A 12,859-nucleotide genomic window follows, 5' to 3' on the forward strand; every position below is an offset into this window, starting at 1 on the left:
TCGACATTTTGTTAATGCTGAGACCAAGGTTTCTTTCCAAGATTAGCTCTATTTAGCACAACAATACACATCAAAATACAATATGCACATTCAACTACACATCCATATACACATTCAAACATACGTTATTATACATAACACTATATGAAAATAAAAACACAATCATAAAAAAACTACACATTCTTCATTAAAATGGTCCAATAACAACAGTCTGAAATTCCCTATAGGCACAAATTCCTCATATTTTAAAGAGGAAGCCAACTAACGTTCACTGTCAGTTCAAGGAAAAAGACATTGAGCCCTTTCCAAAGGATGACGCGAGGAAGGTTGGGTTTGAACAGCACACTGTACGTGAGATGCAAGTGAACTGATGAGAGTCCTATCTTGAAGCCTACCACCGGCATTGAAACACCGAATTGAAACGTGAACGAGTCTTTTGAAATGTGGCAACGAGAAAATTATTGATGTTGAATTAGGGATGCGAGTTTAGAACACATGTAGGGCTAAATTTCCATGAATAAAATGAGAGATCAGATAACTGTTCCAGCCTGATAAATGAGAATGATAATCGCATCCTGAGTGTTTTTTTGTCGGCATATGGACATAGCGCGCTTTACAGCTGACGGTGCCATTGTGGGACATTTTCCAACACCAAAGGAAGGACACTACATTCAGCAGGTTCTTTATTCATTTAGCACACCAGACACATCATGACTGTGCCTTTTTACATTTCAAGGTGAGTACCATACTAACATTGATAACTGCAGCTCATGAGAGGATGAAATGGAAAAGTTGGGTTATTACTTCGCGCGCTCAGGACGCAGTGAAATGATAAACCCGCGCGTCCAAAATAAATGATCTACATTCTTATTGTTTGAAGGGATTTACATACATGTATATTCTTTCCACATGTATTTACATACAGGTATATTCTTTCAGGATCTTTCAGGATGTAGACAATGGTAACCATTCCGTAGAAGTCAGGTTAAATTGAATTGCATTTACTGTGATATCCTCTAGTTCTCCCACTCAGCAAGCAGCTGATGGGGTACCAACGCATCTAGTACTCATGCTTCATGAGTTCTTTATATAGAGATAGAATAGGCTATCTGACTGCCTGTAGTATGTCATATTGTGATACATTTCCTACTGAATCGCTATTTTGTGGTGGTGCAAAATCGTGGACATATTTCTCTATAGAGGCATCACCTCTGTATTTTTGAGGCATGCAAGTTACTTATGATTGACAACTGTCAGGGATTCTGGGTTTAGGCAGCAGCAGCAATAGGCACACACAACCTGAAGACCCTTTTATGAGACCTATCATCATCATTCTCATCATCCTAATCATGCTCAAATGGGCATACATCAAAATGTGCATCCTTAACAACCCAATAGTATTCATTAACCAGGTTGTCACCAAAATAATTATAATATAATAGTAGCCTTAAATTGTTAATTTTTATTAATGCCAATACTGTTTTCTATGCTTGTTTCCACTTAATACTTCGGGATACTGGTGCACTTGTAGTCAGAAAGGCCTTTTCTATGTATGGCATGATTTTCTTCCTAACACATTTCATATTTCGTGGGGCCTACATTACACAAATGCATTTAATACAAGGCTACACTTTTTTGTGTACATTACACCATTTCTTTCATACTGAATTTAATACAAGGCTATGTCGAATTTTATGAGGGTTGCCAGATTTCAATTTTGTCGTATCAATTAAGGTATTTGATTGGGGAATGGAGATACTTTTTTATGATGGGAAATTATAATACACACCATAATACACACATGCACACAAACACTTACACACACTCTGTTTGTACTCATGTTATAGCCAACCTTTGACTTTTGTATGAATTATTTTGCATAGATGTCGGGAATAGTGGTATAGGAGAGTCTGAAATGAATGAAATACCCTAACCCTATGCTATGTTAAATACCAGCAGCAATTTCCAGTGAGAAAGGCTCAGTGTGAAGCCATTCAGCTATGGGTTTCACAGCCCTATAATAATCATGCAAATTGAATCAGCATAAAACGGGTTTATTTACAACCTATGGGCAAAGTGGTATAGGAGAGGTATAACCCTGACGTATAACCCTTAACTTGAGTTCAGTCTTCGCCAATGAGAACCAAGAGGGGCCTAGCTTCGTCCTTCATGACTGGGAAAGGTCTTGATTCTAGGCTGTAGAAAAGCCTACATCCATCTCATTAGATCAGAACAGGATGGATCAAAGTTATTCATATTACTGGTTTACATCCATAAAAAGGATAGTTGTGTTTTGTTGCATAACACACATATCATTTGTCTACCCATGTGATGTGGATCATTGTCAGGTTATTTTATATTTAAGCTTCAGTAACAAAAGAACACCATGGTTGTAATAACACTTTAAACAGGTCGTTTGTAAATGTGTAGAATGTGTTTGTTTTGGGTCCACACTGGTAAGTTAACTTATGTAAAATAGACAGTCACAGAGGATTTTCTTCTGAATAACTGGTCAGTGCATAGCACTTTCCATTCAGCTTCAGGCAACTTTGATGTAAGGCTTGATCACACCTGTAGTGACTACTTCTATCTGTCATGCCCATTGCTGCTTATCCATTGTTCACTAGATATATCAGTGTAATTACACCCAACACAATGTTGAAAAACAGAATGCTTCCCACCACTAGATCACATAACTAGACGTGAGCTGGATGTGATCCCAACGCAGCCACCAATCTAGCGTAAGAAAGTGAAAGCTGTAACAGGAACTCTAACCAGGGCTCATACGTGGCGAGGTGAGCTCTTAACGGCCGTTGCCATGAAATCTTAGTTTACAATAGAAATCTTAGCTTACAATAGCCTCGCCCATCGGGCTCCCGAGTGGTGCAGCAGTCTAAAACGGAACCCAAACCAGCTGCGAGTGTGCGCCATTGTGCATACATTTATTTTGTCCCTCCACACCAAACGCGATCACGACACGCAGCTTAAAATATAAAAACAAACTCTGAACCAATTACATTAATTTGGGGACAGGTCGAAAAGCATTAAACATTTATGGCAATTTAGCTAGCTAGCTTGCAGTTGCTAGCTAATTTGTCCTGGGATATAAACATTGAGTTGTTATTTTACCTGAAATGCACAAGGTCCTCTACTCCGACAATTAATCCAGACATAAAACAGTCAACCGAATCCTTTCTAGTTATCTCTCTTCCTTCCAGGCTTTTTCTTCTCTTGACTTTATATTGCGATTGGCAACTTTCATAAATTAGGTGCACCTCGTTCGTCTTTCAGTCACCCACGTTGGTATAACCAATGAGGCGATGGCACGTGGTTACCTGCTTCTATAAACCAATAAGGAGATGGGAGAGGCAGGACTTGCAGCACGATCTGCGTCAGAAATATAACTGATTTCTATTTTAGCCCTTGGCAACGCAGATGCTCGTTGACGCGCTCGAGCAGTGTGGGTGCAATAATTGAATAACATAGATTTCTAAATATATTTTGCAACGGTGTAGTCAGCCTGTAAGGCACTGAATCGCAGCGCTAGAGGCATCACTGTATCACAACCGGCCATGATCGGGAGTCCCATAAGGCGGCGCACAATTGGCCCAGCGTCATCTGGGTTAGGGGAGGGTTTGGCCAGGGTAGGCTGTCATTGTAAATAAGAAATAGTTCTTAACTGATTTGCCTAGTTAAATAAAAACATTTATAAAGTATATAACATGATTGACACAACCGTAGTAGTCATAATGAAGCGGCCTTGGAAGTGCCATAAGTTTAAGCCAACACAATTCATTATTTTACATAAACCTGTTTAACTGCATTGATATGGCTTAATTGATCATAGTCCAGACTCGTTACAGTTGCAAATACCATGTTGCACAAAGGGAATTAAACATTAACAGATTTGTTTTTCAGGTCTTCTGTTTCCCCACATTTATTGATTAATTACTTTCCCATCATGAAAATGTATCCGGATTCTCCAAACAAATACCTTCATCGATACCACAAAAAAACTGACAAATACAGCTTATTCTTCTCAAATCTGGCAACCCTCATAAAATCTGACATTGCATTAGTATCCCAAAGTATTAACAAACAAACATAGAAAACAGCATTGGCATTAATATAAAAAAGTAAGGCTACTATTATAAGTATTTCAGTGACAACCTGGTTGATTAACAATATTGTGTTGTTAACACGTTTGTCTTTTATATAAATACACAAAAAAAGTCAGTGTAGAACACCATCGCCCAGAATGCATTGCTCCAATAGATTGCTCAAAAGATTGTACTGAAGTTTGCCCCCCAAAAATGTATTTTCCTTTGAATGAAGTCGCACAAAATGTGTGTATTTTCACACAAATTAAGCCACACAAAAACACACAAATATGTAGTAAAAAAAATGTACATAATTTTCACAAAGTTAGTGTGAGATTGTGTTGGATGGGGGCACGTGATCATGTTTTTTTTAAATGGCAAAATCACCTTTAAGTAACATCAAACCAAATATGGAGTTTATTTGAATTGATTTCAAGTGATGTGGACTTTAAAAAAAAAAAACATACTCACATGCCCCCATCACTTCCATTCATTATTAGCTTGTGGTGGCTAAGGTTAGCTGAAGTTTGTAGTGGCTGTTTAAAGAAAACTGAACAGTTTTTTCTCTTGTAGTTTTTCTTGGCTCATAGACTACTTTCAGGGTGAGGAACCATCTAAGATCATGTTGTAAAATAGTGAACTGCTCCTTTAAGCCTAAACAGCAGCTGCAGTGCAAACTTCACAATGCTATTGACCAAGCTCATCTCATCTTTGTTCTGTCTGTGTGTTTGGAAGGGGGATTGGATTTGTTGCCTTTTAGACTCTCCTAGTCATGCAAACCAGATGAACCCAGGGCTCTTGGTGTGCTCTCTGTGCTCTCTACGCTCGTGCTTATCTCACTGGCCAGTTGGACTGGCATTTATTCAGATGGTCCCACCAGAGCTGTAAAGCTTCTCACAGAGAGAGAGATTGACTTCTCTCTGTTGGATCGCTAATGCCAGGCCAGTAGCTTTATCAGTTGCCTGCTAATTTTAGAATTTAAATAGGTCTTTATTTTAGTTCATTTTTTATTACTGTAGGCCTACTGTCATATAATGAGATTGCGTTTTCCTTTAGAGGTTTCTCTGGATTGCTTCTATTACTGTATCTCTATATCATTCTTTGTAATGGTAAAAAGAGGGCTATTTCCTGCAGCATAAATTTCTCTAATCTACTGACCTTGTTTTCATTGCCTCTCATCAGTCATGAGTTCTCTTCATATTTTTTGATTTAACATTGCAACACTGGCTAGTGTGTTCTTTACCGAGGTGTCATGGTTCCCCATTTTAAAATGATTATAGATAACAGGAGGCACATTCACTAAACTCACATTATGATATTTTCGTGTGGAGTAATAGCCTGATCAAATGTTGATAATAAATATGGTTGTTGTGTGATCCAAACATCATCAGGAGCAATGTGGGTCAGCGGCAATGCCCTGCACTCTATTTGCAGAGGTAAGTCAGGCAAATTAGTGTTTGTAAGACAATTACACGGTGTGTGACTGCACATCAGCTCACTACCCAGAGCTGGAGACCCCTCCCGTTGCCCACGGAGAAACTGATGAAACACGACAGCTCAGATGCTATAGCCTGAGGAGGAAGGGGAGGAGGGCCCTCATGTTGGCTAGTGTGTATGTATGTACATATGTATGTACTGTATGTATGTGCATGAGCGAGTGTACACACTTTTGCGTATGCGAAAGGGGGAACGTCACAAAGACAGACAGAGAAAGAGAGAGTGAGAGTATGAGAGTGAGAAAGATAAATACAATCCCCCAAATGAACAAACATGGCCTGTAGCTGTTTTCTTCTCTCCTCCGTCCTCCATCAAGTACCTGTTTATTTAGGGGTGTCTGAAAGCCAGCATAGAGGTCAAAAGACTGTACGTGTCTATTCAAAGTGTAGAGAGTTTAGTGGAGAGTGTAGGAGGAGAGATATAGGTGGAGGCATACAGGGAGTTCACCTGCCAGGTGGTACCATTGGCAGTACACTGCATGCAATATGGCATGACGCCTCCAGATTGTTATCCATATTTTCAATGTAAATGCTGCTGTCACAGTGCTGTTGTACTGGATGTTCTCCTACAGGCTACTTCCATGTTGATTTGTAATCCCTGGCACTTTGTGAGATGGCATTGTGCTAGTGTAAATGATTGAGCTTTTTAGACAATAGGCGAGAGCCACAGATTCATTAGTGAGAGAAATCAAATCAAATGTTATTCGTCACATACACATGGTTAGCAGATGTTAATGTGAGTGTAGCGAAATGCTTGTGCTTCTAGAGACCTATGAGGTAATGACAGGACATTGAATAGATGAGCAGGGTTGAGAACTAAGAGATAAGAGCAGACATAAAGGCATATAGTACTCTATAGGATGGGACTTGGCAGTGTCAAACATATAATGTGAGGAGGAAGCAATTAAGTATTTAGGGGAACATGATTTGTGCAGTAAGTCAGTCTCTATGTTTTTATTCCCTGTACCGTGCCACTGACTCGGGCATTAGTGCAGAGTTTCAATGTAGGTTAAAGTTAGGGGCAGGATGGAAGAAGCTAAGCTGTAGGAGCAGATGCTTTTATTTGCAGGGCTCTGGCTGTGTCCCACCTCCTTGGTCTTATTTTCACTGGGCATTAAATGAGGATGCACCAGAGTCTCCAGGGGTGAAGTTGTGAATAGTAGACACCATGTATTGTCTCTCCTCTTCCCTGTTTCTTTCTGGGCTCCCAGTGATTTGTCAGCAGTGAAGGTAGCAGCTGCTCTCTTTGCGTTGTAATTTCTTTGATCGCAATTTTTTGTGCCAGCTACCTCCATCCTTGGCATCCTGATCCCTACACAGCCATATGGGCCAGTAGAGGGAAGCTGAGGAAACATACAGGCTTGTTCTGAATCAGTTGTTGTTGGCTTTGTGTGCGTGTCCATATTTTGTTTATTTTCTTTTTTTATTTCACCTTTATTTAACCAGGTAGGCTAGTTGAGAACAAGTTCTCATTTGCAACTGCGACCTGGCCAAGATAAAGCATAGCAGTGTGAACAGACAACAACACAGAGTTACACATGGAGTAAACAATAAACAAGTCAATAACATGGTAGAAAAAAGAGAATCTATATACAATGTGTGCAAAAGGCATGAGGTAGGCAATAAATCGAATAATTACAATTTAGCAGATTAACACTGGAGTGATAAATCATCAGATGATCATGTGCAAGAAGAGATACTGGTGTGCAAAAGAGCAGAAAAGTAAATAAATAAAAGCAGTATGGGGGTGAGGTAGGTAAATTGGGTGGGTAGTTTACAGATGGACTATGTACAGCTGCAGCGATCGGTTAGCTGCTCGGATAGCAGATTTTTAAAGTTGTCGAGGGAGATAAAAGTCTCCAACTTCAGAGATTTTTGCAATTCGTTCCAGTCACAGGCAGCAGAGAACTGGAAGGAAAGGCGTCCAAATGAGGTTTTGGCTTTAGGGATGATCAGTGAGATACACCTGCTGGAGCGCGTGTTACGGGTGGGTGTAGCCATCGTGACCAGTGAACTGAGATAAGGCGGCACTTTACCTAGCATAGCCTTGTAGATGACCTGGAGCCAGTGGGTCTGACGACGAACATGTAGCGAGGGCCAGCCGACTAGGGCATACAGGTCGCAGTGGTGGGTCGTATAAGGTGCTTTAGTAACAAAACGGATGGCACTGTGATAAACTGCATCCAGTTTGCTGAGTAGAGTATTGGAAGCTATTTTGTAGATGACATCGCCGAAGTCAAGGATCGGTAGGATAGTCAGTTTTACTAGGGTAAGTTTGGCGGCGTGAGTGAAGGAGGCTTTGTTGCGGAATAGAAAGCCGACTAGATTTGATTTTGGATTGGAGATGTTTGATATGAGTCTGGAAGGAGAGTTTGCAGTCTAGCCAGACACCTAGGTACTTATAGATGTCCACATATTCTAGGTCGGAACCGTCCAGGGTGGTGATGCTAGTCGGGCGTGCGGGTGCAGGCAGCGAACGGTTGAAAAGCATGCATTTGGTTTTACTAGCGTTTAAGAGCAGTTGGAGGCCACGGAAGAAGTGTTGTATGGCATTGAAGCTCGTTTGGAGGTTAGATAGCACAGTGTCCAGGGAAGGGCCGGAAGTATACAGAATGGTGTCGTCTGCGTAGAGGTGGATCAGGGAATCGCCCGCAGCAAGAGCAACATCATTGATGTATACAGAGAAAAGAGTCGGCCCGAGAATTGAACCCTGTGGTACCCCCATAGAGACTGCCAGAGGACCGGACAACATGCCCTCCGATTTGACACACTGAACTCTGTCTGCAAAGTAGTTGGTGAACCAGGCAAGGCAGTCATTAGAAAAACCGAGGCTATTGAGTCTGCCGATAAGAATATGGTGATTGACAGAGTCGAAAGCCTTGGCCAGGTCGATGAAGACGGCTGCACAGTAATGTCTTTTATCGATGGCGGTTATGATATCGTTTAGTACCTTGAGCGTGGCTGAGGTGCACCCGTGACCGGCTCGGAAACCGGATTCCACAGCGGAGAAGGTACGGTGGGATTCGAGATGGTCAGTGATCTGTTTGTTGACTTGGCTTTCGAAGACCTTAGCTAGGCAGGGCAGGATGGATATAGGTCTGTAACAGTTTGGGTCCAGGGTGTCTCCCCCTTTGAAGAGGGGGATGACCGCGGCAGCTTTCCAATCCTTGGGGATCTCAGATGATACGAAGGAGAGGTTGAACAGGCTGGTAATAGGGGGTGCGACAATGGCGGCGGACAGTTTCAGAAATAGGGGGTCCAGATTGTCAAGCCCAGCTGATTTGTATGGGTCCAGGTTTTCCAGCTCTTTCAGAACATCTGCTATCTGGATATGGGTAAAGGAGAAGCTGGGGAGGCTTGGGCGAGTAGCAGTGGGGGGGGCGGGGCTGTTGGCCAAGGTTGGAGTCGCCAGGAGGAAGGCATGGCCAGCCATTGAGAAATGTTTGTTGAAGTTTTCGATTATCACGGACTTATCAGTGGTGACCGTGTTACCTAGCCTCAGTGCAGTGGGCAGCTGGGAGGAGGTGCTCTTGTTTTCCATGGACTTTACAGTATCCCAGAACTTTTTGGAGTTAGAGCTACAGGATGCAAATTTCTGCTTGAAAAAGCTGGCCTTTGCTTTCCTGACTGACTGCGTGTATTGGTTCCTGACTTCCCTGAACAGTTGCATATCGCGGGGGCTCTTCGATGCTATTGCAGTTCGCCACAGGATGTTTTTGTGCTGGTCGAGGGCAGTCAGGTCTGGAGTGAACCAAGGGCTATATCTGTTCTTGGTTCTGCATTTTTTGAACGGAGCATGCTTGTCTAATATGGTGAGGAAGTAACTTTTAAAGAATGACCAGGCATCCTCAACTGACGGGATGAGGTCAATATCCTTCCAGGGTACCCGGGCCAGGTAGATTAGAAAGGCCTGCTCGCAGAAGTGTTTTAGGGAGCGTTTGACAGTGATGAGGGGTGGTCGTTTGACCGCGGACCCGTGGCGGATACAGGCAATGAGACAGTGATCGCTGAGATCTTGATTGAAGACAGCAGAGGTGTATTTGGAGGGCAAGTTGGTCAGGATAATGTCTATTAGGGTGCCCATGTTTACGGATTTAGGGTTGTACCTGGTGGGTTCCTTGATGATTTGTGTGAGATTGAGGGCATCAAGCTTAGATTGTAGGACTGCCGGGGTGTTAAGCATATCCCAGTTTAGGTCACCTAACAGAACAAACTCTGAAGCTAGATGGGGAGCGATCAATTCACAGATGGTGTCCAGGGCACAGCTGGGAGCTGAGGGGGGTCGGTAGCAGGCGGCAACAGTGAGAGACTTATTTCTGGAGAGATGAATTTTTAAAATTAGAAGTTCGAACTGTTTGGGCATAGACCTGGAAAGTATGACAGAACTTTGCAGGCTATCTCTGCAGTAGATTGCAACTCCTCCCCCTTTGGCAGTTCTATCTTGACGGAAAGTGTTATAGTTGGGTATGGAAATCTCAGAGTTTTTGGTGGCCTTCCTAAGCCAGGATTCGGACACGGCAAGGACATCAGGGTTGGCAGAGTGTGCTAAAGCGGTGAGTAAGGCAAACTTAGGGAGGAGGCTTCTGATGTTGACATGCATGAGGCCAAGGCTTTTTCGATCACAGAAGTCAACAAATGAGGGTGACTGGGGACATGCAGGGCCTGGGTTTACCTCCACAGGAACAGAGGAGTAGTAGGATGAGGGTGCGGCTAAAGGCTATCAAAACTGGTCACCTAGAGCGTTGGGGACAAGGAATAAAAGGAGCAGATTTATGGGCGTGGTAGAATAGATTCTGGGCATAATGTGCAGACCAGGGTATGGTGGGGCAAAGGTACAGCGGAGGCAAGCCCAGGCACTGGGTGATGATAAGAGAGGTTGTATCTCTGGACATGCTGGTCTCAATGGGTGAGGTCACCGCATGTGTGGGGGGTGGGACAAAGGAGGTATCAGAGGTACGGAGAGTGGAACTACGGGGTCCATTGCAAACCAAAACAATGATAACTAGCCTGAACAACAGTATGCAAGGCATATTGATATTTGAGGGAGACATACAATAAGGCATAAAGTGATTGCAGGTCTTGATTGGGAGAGCTAGCTAAAACAACAGGTGAGATAACAGCAGCTAGTCAGCTAACACAGCAACAGAAGGTAAAAAAGGGTGTGTGTGAATTTGCCACTTCATATGTTCTTTCCATTGTGCATGTTATTTCCCCCTCATATACTGTACTCTGTACATGGAAGTGCACTTTGTATATGGAAGTCTACTGTCTATAATTTCAGAGAGCAACATCTTTCACTACTATGTTTGGCTTTTCTATCCTGAATGATTGACGCCATCAAAGCTTACACAGTATAGCATACTACACACCCAGTCATACTGTAACTGACTGAGACGAATATAGCTGATCTACAGGGACAGTTACAATAAATGTAGGATGTCGTAAGCTATATAAAAAAAAATACACTCAAGGCAGGAATAGACTAATGTTGTAACTAGCTGGTAATCTACGGGAACAGTGAGAGAGCATATCCAAACAGAACTCTATAGATGTTCCTTGTCCCTGCCCAAACCACACTGGGGAAGAGAGCTCGTATTTCATTAGCCTTATTCCCTAGTCCTCTCAGCTGTCATGCCAACAGTGCACTCGTAGCCGTGCTCTTTCCCTTGTTCTTTTTAAGTCCCTTAAATGTCATTACCGATGGGGGTGATTTAGCGGCATATAGACTTGCTCTGTCTTTCACTGAATGTTGAATTATAGAAGACCTGGTATTGCACTTGGGCTGCACAGGTTTTCATCAGAGTGCTGGAGGTCACTTTGACTTTCCCCTTTGATTCTCATCATTCATGCAACATGAGCGCTCCCTGATTCAAAGAGCCTGTTTCAGGTCACCATTAGTCAGTAGAGATCCACAGTGAAATGTACTGAAGACAGAGCCCAGGGAAGGGAATTGATGAGTGAATCTGACTATGGCAATGTTGGGAAGCTCTATATTTCCATGCGGACTCAGAATTCTGCAGTGTTGCAGCAATTTAAGTTTTACTGCTGTGCCTAATGCCAATCACTGTCAGAGGTCACTGATTATGTTTTGACAATATGCTTGAAGAGTTTCCTTTCCCCTAGCTTGGTTCACTACCCTGTGGTTTTTACAACCGTAATATTTTTGGATTGATTGAGTGATGTTTTATGGTTTTTAATGCTTGGTCTCTAAAGCTAGCAGTCTGAGAATTGTTCACTAAACAACACAATTGATATAAAATACATTTAATTATTATTTTACTCATACTAATAAACAATTTCACACAAAGACATGGAGGGGAACAGAGGAATAAATACATGCAGTGTGATTAGGGAATGAAAACCAGTTGTGCAGGGAACAAGACAAAACAAATGGAACAATGAAAAATGGAGCGGCGATGGCTAGAAAACCGGTGACATCGACCGCCGAAAGCCGCTCGAACAAGGAGAGGAGTCGACTTCGGCGGAAGTCATGACACCTGAATTGATTTGAAGAGGCAAATGGTCACTAAATCTGGTAGAATTCACTGCTTGTAGGCCTGTCCAATAATCACAGTATCGTGAGTTTTAAATGAACATCCATATGTCATTGTAGCCATTTGAGGGCTGAATGTGGGTTTGTAAGAAGACCAATAAAAGCAGAATCCATAGCCCCGGGCCTGGCCCTCCAATGAGAACACAAATAAGACACAGAGGAGTGGTCACAAAACATTTATTTTACCATAAACCTCACAGGTCCCTTGTGATTAAATCTGACATTCATTTAAATGTCATCATTATTAAAGACGGCATTTTCATGTCCTTATTCCTCTACCCCTCACTATAGATACCAGTGTCAGCCTCCAGCTCTGGCTCTCTGGCTCGCTCTCCCCCCCATCTCCAACATGTATGACCTACTTCTGTCTCTGCATCATTGTAAACAGATCTACTAATTGCCTTCATTTATTCATTTGGAAGTCAAGTTCTGTTGGGGCTGGCATCCTCCCAGTTCATTCATGTGTAATGTTTACAATTTCCCCCTCCCCCTATGACTCGTCCACATGGATTTGCGGACCCCAAGACCAAGATATCCCGTCAGGCTTTGTGATTTAGCCCATGATTAAATGATTGCCATTTTGAGGGGCATGAGACATTTCCGCAGTGTCCCATTGTGCAGACTGACCCAGATGTGGGGACATGACAATATACTGCACATAATGCATCGACATAAGCTCTAGAAGGGATGAAGTTGTCTTCATGGTTATA

The 12,859-nt window shown here is 42.6% G+C and overlaps 1 protein-coding gene across 3 annotated transcripts in view; it reads left to right on the top strand.

Annotated features, from left to right (window-relative positions):
• Positions 1 to 282: 282 nt before the first annotated feature.
• The window catches only part of LOC129850525 (plexin-A2-like), a 77,452-nt gene continuing 64,875 nt past the window's right edge, over positions 283 to 12,859 (top strand). Inside the window, exon 1 of one of the 3 annotated variants that reach the window (XM_055916898.1) lies at positions 283 to 736. The gene's annotated coding sequence lies outside the window, so the exon portion shown is untranslated. The remainder of the gene's footprint in view (positions 737 to 12,859) is intronic. The other 2 variants (XR_008758812.1, XM_055916894.1) reach the window with 2 other exon arrangements.

The sequence above is a fragment of the Salvelinus fontinalis genome, chromosome 3 (assembly GCF_029448725.1).
Source record: "Salvelinus fontinalis isolate EN_2023a chromosome 3, ASM2944872v1, whole genome shotgun sequence".
NCBI classification, from domain to species: Eukaryota; Metazoa; Chordata; class Actinopteri; order Salmoniformes; family Salmonidae; genus Salvelinus; species Salvelinus fontinalis.